The sequence below is a fragment of the Myotis yumanensis genome, unplaced genomic scaffold (assembly GCF_028538775.1).
Source record: "Myotis yumanensis isolate MYYU_CA2020_CCGP unplaced genomic scaffold, mMyoYum1.0.hap1 SCAF_1, whole genome shotgun sequence".
Lineage (NCBI taxonomy): Eukaryota > Metazoa > Chordata > Mammalia > Chiroptera > Vespertilionidae > Myotis > Myotis yumanensis.
The window spans coordinates 182,585,735-182,599,694 of NW_027223752.1; positions in this window are offsets into that span (position 1 = coordinate 182,585,735).

The window sequence follows — 13,960 nt, forward strand, 5'->3', positions numbered from 1 at the left end:
AAATCGGGTTCTGTGTTTAGTTCCAACAGAAGACCCAGGTGTGCTGATGACAGAGGGATTAATGTGAACAGGGAGGCACGCGGAGACCACATCATGGAGAGCTTTGTAGAAGGGGACAGGCGTTTGGATTTTATTCTAAGTCCAATGAGAAGCCTGCGTGAGTTAATCCGGAGACTGATGATCTAATCTTCATTTTTCAAATAGCCCTCTGGCTCCTATGAAGAGGAGTTGAGAAATGGAGTGATCCATTTTTTCAGTGCTAAGAAGGGGTCCAGAATATGCCCTGTAGCATAAAAAATGTTTTTTTTTAAATATATTTTTATTGATTTCAGAGAGGAAGGGAGAGGAAGAGAGAGATAGAAACATCAATGATGATGTTGCAGAAGACCAAAGAAAAACCAAGCAACGCTTTTAGAGAAAAGAAGTTATACTGTTTAATATGCGGGCGGACTCAGTGGAATAACTCCCAAATCTGAGTAAAGTAACATGCAGGGGGCTTCTCTTTTATATCTTTCTGGGGTCTTTGTCCCTCGAATATGAATTATGCCTCAGGCCCTTTTCTTGGGGTGTGCAAGAAGGCCCCCAGGTGTTGGGGTCTCCAGGCCATATCTTATGGTCTGGCCTGGCGCCAGCATTAATAACCCTCCCTCTGGGGCAGTGCACTGTTCACAGTTTTATGGCCTCTTTAACAGGTTCTGCGAGACCAGTTTCTGGGAAAGAGGTAGTGACTTAACTATAGGTTATCAAGAATGTACACTGGGCTTGCTGGCATGGATTCAGATTGCTAGCCCCTCCTCCCCCTCCCCAAATATCAGGGTTACATTGGAATTAGCCCTTTTTAGCCTTCTCAATGAGAGAGAATCATTGATTGGCTGCCTCCTGCTCACCCCTACTGGGGTTCGAGCCTGCAACCCCGGGCATGTGCCCTTGACCAGAATCAAACCCAGTCTGCAGGCCGACACTCTATGCACTGAGCCAAACCAGCTAGGGCTGTAGCATAAAAATTGTTAAGCTAAAGGCACTTGAGAATAAAAGGCCTTTTAAAAAATCCACACTTTATTCCCATTTTCTTAGATTTTTGGTTGTTGCTGTTTTGTTTGTTTTTAAGATTCTTAGAGAGGGAGAGAGAAACATTGATGTGAGAAGGAAACACCTATCAGCTGCTTCCTGTATGCCCACTACAAGGGATCAAACCCGCAACTGGGCATGTGCTCTGACCAGGTATTGAACTAGCAACCTGTCAGGGTGCACGGAAGGATGCCCAATGGAGCCACACAGGCCAGGGCACAAAAGGCTTTTTTAAAAATATATATTTTATTGATTTTTTACAGAGAGGAAGGGAGAGAGATAGAGAGTTAGAAACATTGATGAGAGAGAAACATCGATCAGCTGCCTACTGCACATCTGCTACTGGGGATGTGCCCACAACCCAGGTACATGCCCTTGACTGGAATCGAACCTGGGACCCTTCAGTCCGCAGGCCGATGCTCTATCCACTGAGCCAAACCGGCTTCGGCAAAAAGCTTTTTTAAAAAATATATATATTTTATTGATATTTTACAGAGAGGAAGGGAGAGGGATAGAGAGTTTGAAACATTGATCAGCTGCCTCCTGCACGGCCCCACTGGAGATGTGCTGGCAACCAAGGTACATGCCTTTGACCGGAATCAAACTTGGGACCATTCAGTCTGCAGGCCAATGCTCTATTCACTAAGGCTAAGCCAAACCAAAAAGGGCTTTTTAAATTAACTCCCTTATCTACTAAAAACCAGAGCCTCCTTCAAAACCCAGTAGTCATAAATCCTCTCACCTGGAGTTTTGGGAGTTTCACAACTAGGGAAGATTGTCACAGACATTGTCACAAAACCATCACATCCCCCATGTATTTCCCTAGGGTTCCATTTGTTTCACCTAAAAGTCATTTGTTTACCCAGGAGGATCCTTCTCTCACACCCCTTTCCCTCTTAAAACGCTATTTCTACCCTCCTCTTTGAATCACATTTTTCTGTGGACTCCTGTCTTTTCTCTTGCTAGTCTGTGTGTGCGGTTGTTTTGTTTTGTTTATTTATTTGCTTGTTTTTAGTCTGTTTAATTCACAGAATCTCATTACTCAACATAGCAGGAAAATGTTTCCTCCTCGATGGCTAGATAATTATTTAGTAAGAACGTCACAGAGCTGACCCCCAGGGCTCTGGAGGAGACCCTGCTTTACAGGCAGAGAACTATTTGCAATTTAAAAATCAACTCCAACAGGAAGAGGAAGTAATTGCAAAAGTGAAGCTCTTCCAAACCCTGGAAGGGTAAGAGCTGTAGAAAGGGATGGGATTCAGCGCCTAGTAGGGGAGTTTCCCTGACGATGACACAGGAGCAGGGACCTCCTTCAGAGGAACGGAGAGGAGGCAGAAGCCTGGGATCAGGCGCAGAGAGTCTGACTGATCCGGTAGTTGGACAACGAGGACATTCCTTGTGATTTCTTCCGTGTTTCTCCGTTGAGATAGGTTCACCGGCTCAGAGGAAGGGTAGGAAAGGGAGCGGAGGCAGTGTGCAGAGAGGACAACGTGAGATGGGGTCTCTTCCCCAGGGTGGGAAAAGAAGCATCATAGGAAATTCCCTTCCAGGGAGTACTCCACACCCAGCTGGAATGTGTGCTCACAAATTCTCTCTGCATGGTTGAGGCTGTTGATTTATTTTGTGAATAAAGAAAATTCAACTAAGTACATTTTAAAGATCTTAATTGGTTTTATTTAATGGTCGTGAATCGGGCAGCCTCCCATTTAGCAGATAGAAAAGAGGTCTGAGGAGCTGCACAAATTGAAAGACTTTTTAAGCAGGAGGGAGTGGGACAAAGAAGTTATGCTACTGGCAAAAAGCAGACTGGCTGTGGCCAAGTCGCCTTCTTTGGGGTTAGGGGGCCTCTGTCAGATAGATTACCTCACTAGTGCTGACCAGGTGATCCAGGTTGACTGGGTTAAGATTCCATTCCTGCGAGAGGCTGAAACTGTGATTAAGTTAGGAGTTAAGTCTCTATGGGGTTTAACATAATTGACTCAATTTGGGGCCTGTTATCTGTTTTTTTTAACAGATTTTTTCCCCCAGAAGTACTCAGCTCCTTGGGGCAAGCATCAAAGCTGAGTAAGGGGGAGAGGGAGGGGACTGAGTGGGGTAATCTGGAAGTGGATGAGCCAGCTGACTGAAATACACCAGTCAAGTAGTTGCTGTAGTGGGTGCATTCAAGTGGGGAGTTGGCAGGAGAGGGCTGGTGGCAAGAGTGTGGGGGGATCTAGCTGAGATTGGGATGTGATGTAGTTACTATGTTTATCAAGATCATGAATACAACCCTGGGCATGGGTGGTAAATAGAACTGCATAAAAGACCAAACTATCATTTGTTGGCCTTAGTCTACTCTCTTCTCTGCATATTGGTCTCCAACATGTAACTGTTTTTAACCGTTGCACAATAGCAGTAGATTTGGTAGTTCTCAGAGGATGTTGAGTCAAGGTTTTTGAAAGAGCAGTGAACTCTTAACGGTGAGCACTGGCAGGTAGTCGTTAAGGCACATTACATAGATTCTTAACATTCACACAGGAGAGATCATAAAACAAAGGGCCCTGGCAGCTCCAGGAAAAAGCCAAGGTGTACCCCTTTGCAGCTTGGAAGGCTGCAGAGAATAAAGGCGACAAAATGGAATAGCGTTGAGTGCTTTTGCTTTTGCATACACTGAAGTAGACCGCTCAACAGTGGAAAAGAGGAATTGAATTAAGCAAATTCACTGTAATTCTCAGAGTTACAACCAAGAACAAATAACCCTGTATGCTCTTTTATTTACTTCCTCCTCTTTCTATAGAGGGATATTTTCCTGTTAAATGAGTCAAGGTTTGATGAATATTCACAGTAGCCTGAGGAGGAAAACAAGTTAGAACAAAACAAAGGAGGCAACTATAGGAAAGATTCTGAACCTCTTTCTCTCAGTACAAGGTATATGCTGAGTCACTGAGTTACAGAAAACGGTAGGCAAATTGGATTAAAATCAGCATTAAATTCTGGCGCAGGGTGTAAACGCCAACCTTTATCAAATCCTGGATTAGCCTGGCCAGCTTGGCCCCGAGGCTGAGCGTTGATCCATGAACCAGGAGGACACAATTCGATTCCAGGTCAAGGCACATGCCCGGGGTTGCAGGCTCAATTCCCAATGGGGGGTGTGCAGGAGGCAGCCAATCAATGATTCTCTGGCATTGGTATTTCTCTCTCTTTCCTCTCCCTTCCTCTCCAAAATCAACAAAACTTATTTAAAAAAAAAAAAATCCTGGATTAAAAATTGTACAGTTTGCATAAGTTCTTAGATAAGAAATCCAGATTCAAATTCAGGTCTCATTTATGAGGCAAAAAAGAAGTCTATATATCCAGACCAACTGCTTTAACATATATCTGGTTTGACAACTTTATCATCCCATTGATGAATTTGTTGATATACTTTCCTCAGAGCACAAACTTAGGCAATTTACATATAGCGTGTTTTCTTACTGGCCATCAGATTTATAGATCACTGTTTGCTGAAACTTTCCACTACTGTGGAAATTATTCTTTTTTTTTCTTTTTCTTTATTTTGTGTTTTCTTTTTTTGTTTTGTTTTGTTTTATTGCTTAAAGTTGTAGAAATTATTCTTAAAAATTGTTACCTTTTGTACATATTTGACCCTCCTTTCCTTGATTCAATCAACATAGTCGCATCACCTTTATACTATAAGGCACTGAATTAGATTTACTCTCCCAGGTTAATAAAAATGTACTATTTTTTGAAAAGAATAAAATTTTGGTTATCTTCCCAGATACTATTCAAATGTTATTTGCTGCCCTACTATTAAAAAAATCATTTAAATATCATTCCTTAATCACTTACACTAACAAAAAATCACAATGAAAACACTGAAGACTGAATGAAAGATATGCAGCTGCACTACCCTCAGCATTGGGTGTGATTGGAGAATAAGGAGATGAGTTTTAAACAAACCTGCCACAAAGTAAACACCTCTTTCAAACAGTTTCCCAGAGAGGAGGTGCACTGTACACACTAGAGTTATGGTATTCCTATCACAAATGATGAACCTACTGGGACTCACTGGGCCTTAAGTAACTGACTCTCAACCGAGGGTTAAAATATGGCCCAGAAGGCAAAACAGAGGCCTGGATAACCAGGATCTCCAGGATAATGTGTGATATCTGGGTGTGGGGGGAGAGTAGGGTTGAAGCATATTATACATCAACATGGTTAATTATATTTAATACTAGAGGCCTGGTGCACGGATTCATGCACATTTAAAGGAAATTAATTAGAAGGTGGCCAGTGGGGCAGGACTGGGTGAGACGGGCTGGACATGCCCTTGAGCCAACCTCCCATAGTCCCTCCCTGACTTCTGCGGGGTGAGCAGGGTCCCTCTGGCAGGTGGGGTCCCTCAGCCTGGCCTGGAGGGATTGGCCCAAAACCGGCTCTCCGACATCCCCCGAAGGGTCCCGGAGTGCAAGAGGGCACTCTGCAAAGTTACTGTCACTCAGCAGCTCCTGTGTTGAGTGTCTGCCCCCTGGTAGTCAGTACGTGTCATACCTACCTTCCAGTCAGCCAGTGGCCGGTCAGCCAGTCACTTAGCCTTTTATATATACAGGTAAACTCCCAAAGACATAGTTTAACATTAATTAATTGAAGCATAAAGTTTAAAAACTATTTTTTAAATCTAAGTGTCCCCAAGCTAAAAATATAAAACCAAACAAAACACCTCGAAACGAATATTTAGCTCTTTGTCCTAGGCCTTGACTGATATGTGCAGGGTCAGAAAGCCCAGGCCAGTTTGACTTCAAATGCCGTATGTGTTTCACTCAAACATGCCAGGCACATCCTGCCTCAGGGCCTTTGCACTTGCACAAATGTGTGACTTGCAGTGTAAAACATATTTACTTCTATGGATCCTGAAATGAAATATTTTAAAGACAGTACATTATATCAAGCTGCCTCCACTTCTCTACTCTCTCATACTTGAGGCCTCCTAAACACAGGAACAAAAGTAAGCTTTTTGTATAGTTACATAATGAAATTAACCTTTTGATAAAGCAGTAGTTTTTTTAACTAGATGACTTCGCTTTTCCATATTTTTTCATAGCTCAGATGTTGCTTTGGCTATATTTCGTTATTACACATTTTAGAGTTTGTGCAAAAATATGAGTGGGAAATAAGTTGTTAGAATGGCGTTTTCCTTAATCTTTAAGAAGATAGAGTTTAGTTAGAGCTTGCGGTTGTGAGAGAACTTAAGGTATTAATGTGCAACAGGAAGTTGGATGAAAGGTATAAAGTTCAGGAGAAAGGTCAAGTCCAGAGCAGTACATCCCTGAGTCACTGTGCTACAGATCAAATATTTGTGTGTTCCCACATTCATAGGTTGAAACTCGATCTCCAGTGTGATGGTATTTGGAGTTGGAGCCTTTGAAAGGTGATTAGATCATGAGAGCAGAGTCCTCCTGAACGGGATTAGTGACCTTACAAAACAGCTCCCTCAGCCCCCGTGAGATGTGAGGACACAGAGAGAAGACACCATCTCTGAACCAGGACGCAGGGTCTCACCAGGTACAAAATCTGCTGGCACCTTGATCTTAGACGTACCAGCCTCCAGAACTGTGAGAAATACATTTCTGTTGTTTATAAGCCTCCCAGTATTCTGTTACAACAACCTGAACAGACGAAGACACAATCACAGAGAGGTGGGAACTGAAGTTATGGGCTTGAGCTAAATGTCTAGAGCAGTGGTTCTCAACCTTCTGGCTCTTTAAATACGGTTCCTCATGTTGTGACCCAACCATAAAATTATTTTCGTTGCTACTTCATAACTGTGATGTTGCTACTGCTATGAATTGCCATGTAAATATCTGATATGCAGGATGGTCTTAGGCAACCCCTGTGAAAGGGTCGTTCGACCGCCAAAGGGGTCACAACCCACAGGTTGAGAACCACTGGTCTAGAGAAAAGAGTGTTTGACTGATTCTTCAGATTCAATATTATGTCCTCTGGCCACCCTAAATAAAGAAGGCATCCCTCCAACCTCCCCGTTACTCTCTTGATTCTTTCATATAATTTTTATAATAGCAAATTTGTAATTATATTTGCAAATGAATTACTTCATTTTCTACATTATCCACTAGGATAAGAGATTCGAAAGGACAGATAGTGAGTGTCTTAGTGTTTTCTGTATATTAATAAATTTATCCTCACAGCAATCCTAAAAGTTTGATTTTATTCTTATCTGTATTGTGTAGGTGAGGAAAATGAGGTACAGAGGGATTGACTAACTTGTCCAAGTCATGAAGCTAGTCACAATAGAGCCAGAATTCCAACCCTAGAAATGTGGCTCCAAAATCAGTGCTCTTAACCTCTGCTACGGTGTCGCTCCGCCCTCCTAAGCCCAGAACCTATCTCAGTCATGGCAAAGGGCAGTGTGTAGTAATATGTTACATGAATGAAGGATTCAATCATGTTACCCTACTGCTTAAAATGTATCAATATTTCTGATATCCAAATGGATAGTATCCTATTCTAGTCTTTAACATAGAAAGCCCTCCAAGACTTGGCCTCAATCCATCTCCTCTGTCTATTCTCCCTTCTCTCCCCCTTGGAATCTTACATGGTTCCCAGAACAGGGCATGTCATACCCATCTTGCCCAGTACCACCTGCTGCAAGCGCTCTCCCTTATCTTCCTGTGCATTAATGTGCCAGACTCCTATTTAACTTGCCTGTGATGCCTTCCCCAGCCTGCATAGGGAGAAGTGACTACTGCTTTCTGGGAACATCCATTGACCCCAGTTTTAGTCTCTATAATACTTTCTACACTGTTCAGCATTCATCATTTTGCAAATGTGTTTCACCTTTAAATGCTTCTGAAACAAACAAACAAAAAAGGATTTGGGTTAATTTAAAATTAATTAAAACAGTGGCTTTCAAAATGTTTGCCTGAGACTCTTGGTCACACATGCACAGGTTACCATGTATCAAGTTCTATTAAGAGCATTTTATAAATATTACTAGAGGCCTGTTGCACGAAGAGATTCGTGCAATAGGCCTTCCTTTCCCCTGGCTGCTGGCACCGGTTTTCCTCCGGCACCCGGGACCCAGGCCTTCATTCTGACCGGGCTCGGGCCGGAGCCAGCCCTGGGGCCGTGAGGCCTCGCTGCTCTGCTGGCCTCCGGCCCCCGGGCCGTCAGGCTTTGCTCCACCACTTGGAGCCTACGTATGCAAATTAACCACCATCTTTGTTAGTTTAATTTGCATACTCTTCTGATTGGCTGGTTAGTGTAGTGAAGTACAGTCAATTTACATGTTTGTCTATTATTAGGTAAGATTTCTTCACAATATTTCTTCACAATATTCACTTAATCTTCACAATAATCACAATTAGACACTAAATCAGCTTCCCTCTTACAGACAAGGAAACTAAAATGAAATAATTATGTAACTTGCACAAGGTCACAGACAGTATTTGGTGAGCAAGGGTTCAACATCAGGTAATCTGGCTCCAGTCTATTCTCTTAGCACTTTGCTCTGTTGCCCCTGAAGTAACTAATATAAACAGGTGCACATACACACAAACATGCACAGAGACACACATTCCTCCACCCCATCTACCTCTATGAAACTGATAATAAAAGTTTCACTAGAATACTTACCCAGAACTATACCATATGGTATTTTCTTTATATTATGTATTTTTTAACACTGGTATGACCCTCTAAATTGATTTCACAACAAAATCAATTCCTTGACCCATTAATTGGTAATGAAGCACAATTTTTAAAAACTCCAGATTGGAATATCAATACACTTTCTTTCCCAATTGGGTGGGAGTTCCTTCAGTCTGCTTAGTTGTTGATGAAGCAAGTCAACTTGATATTGAATGGTTTTAAAAGAGTTTAATGATCTTAAAATAGAATGCAATATTTGAAAATGAAGATTTCTTACATGGAACACCACAATTTTTTCCCCTATTTGGATTTAGGAGAGAATTGAAATGCCCTTCCCAATGCCCTACCCTGCCTATTAGAATCCTACACACCCTCTACACACAACTCAAATCCAATCTTCCAGTAAACCATTCCTAAGTCCCTTATGTGCCCATAGCACTTTTTTCTTTCAGTTTCTATTCAAATATGTGTTTGTTTCCCCGGGGTAATGTATTGGTCTGTACTCTCTTAGACTGCAGAATCTTAAGGAGATAGAGGTCTTTTTCTCTATAGTTGTGCAGTGCATAAAATTCTGGTCTATGACGGACTGAATATAAAATGCTGGCCTCAAAAGATTCTAATGGAACTGAATGCCTATCATCTAGTGACATTGTAGTTGTTTCTTTTTGTTGTTTTATTGTGGTAAAATACGCATAACAGAAAATGTCCTCACAGCTGTCTTAAATGTTGTAGGACCAACGCATTACTCTCGTGTTTGTGGTGATGCTGGTATAAACACAACTACTGTGTTGCCAGTCGTATAAAAGTATAGCACATACAATCACGTACAGTGCATAATACTTGATAATGATAATAAATGGCCATATTACTGATTTATATACGTACTGTTCTATGCTTTCTATTGTTATTTTTGGTGTGTATTCTTTCTACTTATTAAATGTTTGCTGTAACAGTGTGCTGTGTTGCTCTGGCAGCAGTCTCATGTTTACAGTCTCGTGATTGCATCATTTTCTGTCGTACTTGATTTCATCTCACATTGTGTTGTACAAGCACATACTGTACAGGCTTGTAGCCTAGGAGTAATAGGCTATATGATGCAGCGTAGGAGTACAGTAGATTTGGGTAAGTGCATTCCATGAAGTTCGCACAGTGGTGAAATCGCCTAACAATGTTGTTAAGTGGCAGAAAACTATGCTTCATGTCCCTCATGGTGCCTTGCACACAGAATGTGTAGTAACATTTGTTGAACTGAATTAAGTAGAATTGATAGTAATCCCTCAATAGTATTTTAGTAATAAAAGAGTTTCTTAAGGGAATAAAGAAAAGGAAGAATTCAAAAAAGAAAAAGAATCCCTTTCAGCCTTTCTGCAGTATAATAATGGCATTTTCTTTGATTCATTTGTTTTAGAAAAGGGCCATTTTTATGGATAACTTTTAATGTTTAAATCAAAAAACAATTCAAAAATTTAACCAAGAAATTATGTAAAATTCTTTGTTTTTCAATAAATGAATTACTGAATTAAGAAATGAACCTATGACCTGAGATTTCTAAATGGATCTTCACCTACTTTCAAAAATGACAGTTTGTGCATTTTATGTTGCAGTGCAGTTTGTAATAAGGACCTTTGCTTCATTTCCCATAGCCTGCAAAATGAGAAAATGTGGGATAAGGCAGATAATGAGAGAAAATAACAGTGGAGAGCTTAATTGTATCTTTGTTCAATTCTAAATAGAGAAAGTGGGAATGTCTGAGTTTCGGCCCCTTAAATAACAATCTTATAACAGCTGAAAAATCTTCCAAGAAAAACAGGGGCCATGGCACAGAATAACTTTGTTGGAACAACTTTTTGCAGCATTAGTTACCTCCATATTTGCCTCTTAGATGAGAAAGCCAGTCTTTGATTTTTTTAAAATATATTTTTATTGATTTCAGAGAGGAAGAGAGAGGGAGAGATAGATAGAAACATCCATGATGAGAGAGAATCATTGATCAGCTGCCTCCGGCACCCCCCACACTGGGGATTGAGCCTGCAACCCCGGGCATGTGCCTTAACTGGGAATCAAACCATGACCTCCTGGTTCATAGCTCGACACTCAACAACTGAACCACACCAGCCAAGCCAGTCTTTGATTTTTTTTTTTGAAAATTCATATACTTTCAATGGACCAGCATTTTTTAAAATACTTGATAAAGACTAACTCTTTTAATCCTCTTGACAATCCTACAGGGTACTTAGTGATATTTTATAGATAAGGAAACTGAGGCACAAGGAATATAAATGACCTGTCCAAACTCACACATCTAGAGTGTAACAGAGCTAGAACTCCACCCTAACTGCAGAGCCTTTGCTCTGACACGATGCTGCCATAGCTTTACAAAGGCCAGTGATGAACAGTTTAGAGATGGCAGTAATTTCCTCTGGTCCAGCCCAATGAGCAGCATCACGCTGAGGAAGGCTACTGTCGTTAGTCCTAAGAATATGAATGCTATTTGTTGACTTAGCTTTCAGAGTCAACCAATAGACCAAGCACAGGAGATGTTACAGTTACAAAATGGGAAGTACATATTATCAGTCCTGGCATTGTGAAAGTAAATGTGCAGAAAACGGGAGCTGGGAGGTAGAAATGGACAGCTGAGGAAAAGAACAGGGCATACCCTCCTCTTATAAAATCGAGGCCGCCCTAGCCAGTTTGGCTCAGTGGATAGAGCGTCAGCCTGCAGACTGAAGAGTCATGGGTTTGATTCCAGTCAAGGGCACATGCCTGGGTTGCGGGCTCCATCCCTCATAGGGGGTGTGCAGGAGGCAGCCGATCAATGATTCTCTCTCATCATTGATGTTTCTATCTCCCTCTCCCTTCCTCTCTGAAATCAATAAAGACATATTTTAAATAAATAAATAAATAAAATTGAAGCCAATAATTTCAGCAGGTAGTTGCTGGAATAAGAAAAAAAAAAGTGTAAACGTTTAAAATATAACCTTATAAAAGTAGCAAAGATAATGACATAATTATATTGGGAATATATAGGGTGTCCCAAAAAATGTATACACTCTTTGAATAATTATTAATTCCAATGGGTTAAATCTGAAAGGCAACATCAATTGTGAGCTATCAGCTGTTAAAGTGTGTACAACCTGTATACATTTTTTGAGACACCCTGTATGTAGAGGGAAGAGGGAATTAGGGAAAGAGTAAGCTACAACCTCAGCTGTTATAGGAGAAAACTGATTGATAATGTCTACTATTGATTAATCAGGACATGGCATTGAAAGCCTTTATTAGACAGCTAAATGGACTAAAAGTCGTTGGTCTGAGGAGCCAGACAAAAGTCAGACTGTGAGTTTTTAATATCTGCCCTGCTGATTCGTGTTTAAACCAGATATACTCATTACTTTGAATTCATAGATTCATTACTTGGAAAAAAGAAAAACCAGATGTGGCTGGACAAGCTAACATCTAACTCCCTCCAGCTCTCAAATCGGGACTACAGAGCCAAGTGTGGAGGCTTCTATCCCAGGATGACAGGAGAGCTCTTTGAAGTTCCTCCTTCAGCTATCACTTCTGGATGTGCTTCCTCAGCGTTTTCTAGAGCAATGGGGAGAAGAATGGCTGTGCAATTGCTAAGTAGGGTGGCCTTTTGTCCTGAATCCACTAGGATGCTATAGAGCCACAGCCTTACAGAAGACCAGTTCAGCTATGGTAACAGCTACCATGCATCAGGTACATCTGTATGTAAGATGTCATGCTCTGTGCTGTTTAAACATCTCACTTACTAAACCAAGCTGTTACTTTTTGTTTGGTTGGAGTTTTTTGTTTTGTTTTTTAGCATTTTTTTAGCAGTATTTTTTTTTATTTTTGTTTTGTTTAAAGTATTACATATAGTATTACATATATGTCCTTTTCCCCCATTGACCTCCCCCCACCCACCCCCACCTCCCCCGCACATGCCCTCACCCCCCTAGTATCTGTATCTGTGTCTATTGGTTTGCTTATATGCATATATACAAGTCCTTTGGTTGATCTCTTACCCGCTGCCCCCCCCCCCTCCCGCCACCAAGTTATTATTATATCCATTTTACAGATGAAATAATTAAGACCTCAGGTGAGGGTAATTAATTAACCAGCTATCACATCTACACTAATAAAAGAGGAAGATGCAAATTGACTGTACCTTCATGACACCCACCAGCCAATCAGAAGTATGCAAATTAACCCAACAAAGATGGCAGGTTAATTTACGTACACAGGAGCCGAGCGGCTGGGGGCGGGGCCTCTGGGCAGTGTGGGAAGGCGGAAAGGCGGCTCCCAGTCAGAGCAAAGGTGGTGCCGGCAGCCAGGGGAAGGAAGGCCCATTCTTGCAGGAATCTTCATGCAGTGGGCCTCTAGTAACTAATAAAACCCTTGGTAGGAATTAAAACTCATTGTTTTAACAGCTGCACTCTGTTGCCTGCTAATTAGTCAGTTAAGTGACCTAATCACATGAGAAGGAGGTGTTATGAATGCTGTTGGAGTTATGAATAGTGGGAATTTTGATCCTTTTGGATTTTCACAGTGATCTAGAACTGGATTAATTTTTCTTTTTTGCCCTAAGAAAGAAGGCAATCTAGCACAGTCATATTGGCCTAGGCTTAAATTCAGCTCTACCATTTATACTATGACCTCAGATGATTTGCTGAATTTTTCTTAATCCTTTATTTTTTCATTCGTATAACAGAGTTCCTAACTGAACCTACTGCTTAAGGTTATCGAGAAGATAAAGTGAACTGTGTAGGTTATGTGAACATTCAGCATAATGCCTGGCCATTCATAGTAAGTGCTCAAACATTGTAGAGGAACCCCTTAATCTTTTTAATGCCACTTCAATAGGTGGGAAGGCAGCATGAAATTAAGATGTTGCACATATAAAACATATTAAACTCTCCTAATGAAAGGTATTTTTAATTTTTTTTCTTTTCCTTTCTTTTTAATACTCACCCAAGAATATATTTTCATTGATTTTTAGAAAGTGGAAGGGAGGGAAGAAAGGGGGGAGAGAGAGAAACTTGATTTGAGAGAGACACATTTGTTGTCTCCTGCAGAACCACCCTCCACCCCCCCAATCCGGGCCAGGATGAAACCTGCAGCCCAAGTAGGTGCCCTTGGTGGGGAATTGAACCCAAGACCCTTCAGTGTGAGGGCAGATGTTCTAACCACTGGGAAACACCAGCCAGGGTAACAGATATTTTTTAAAATCACGAATATACTG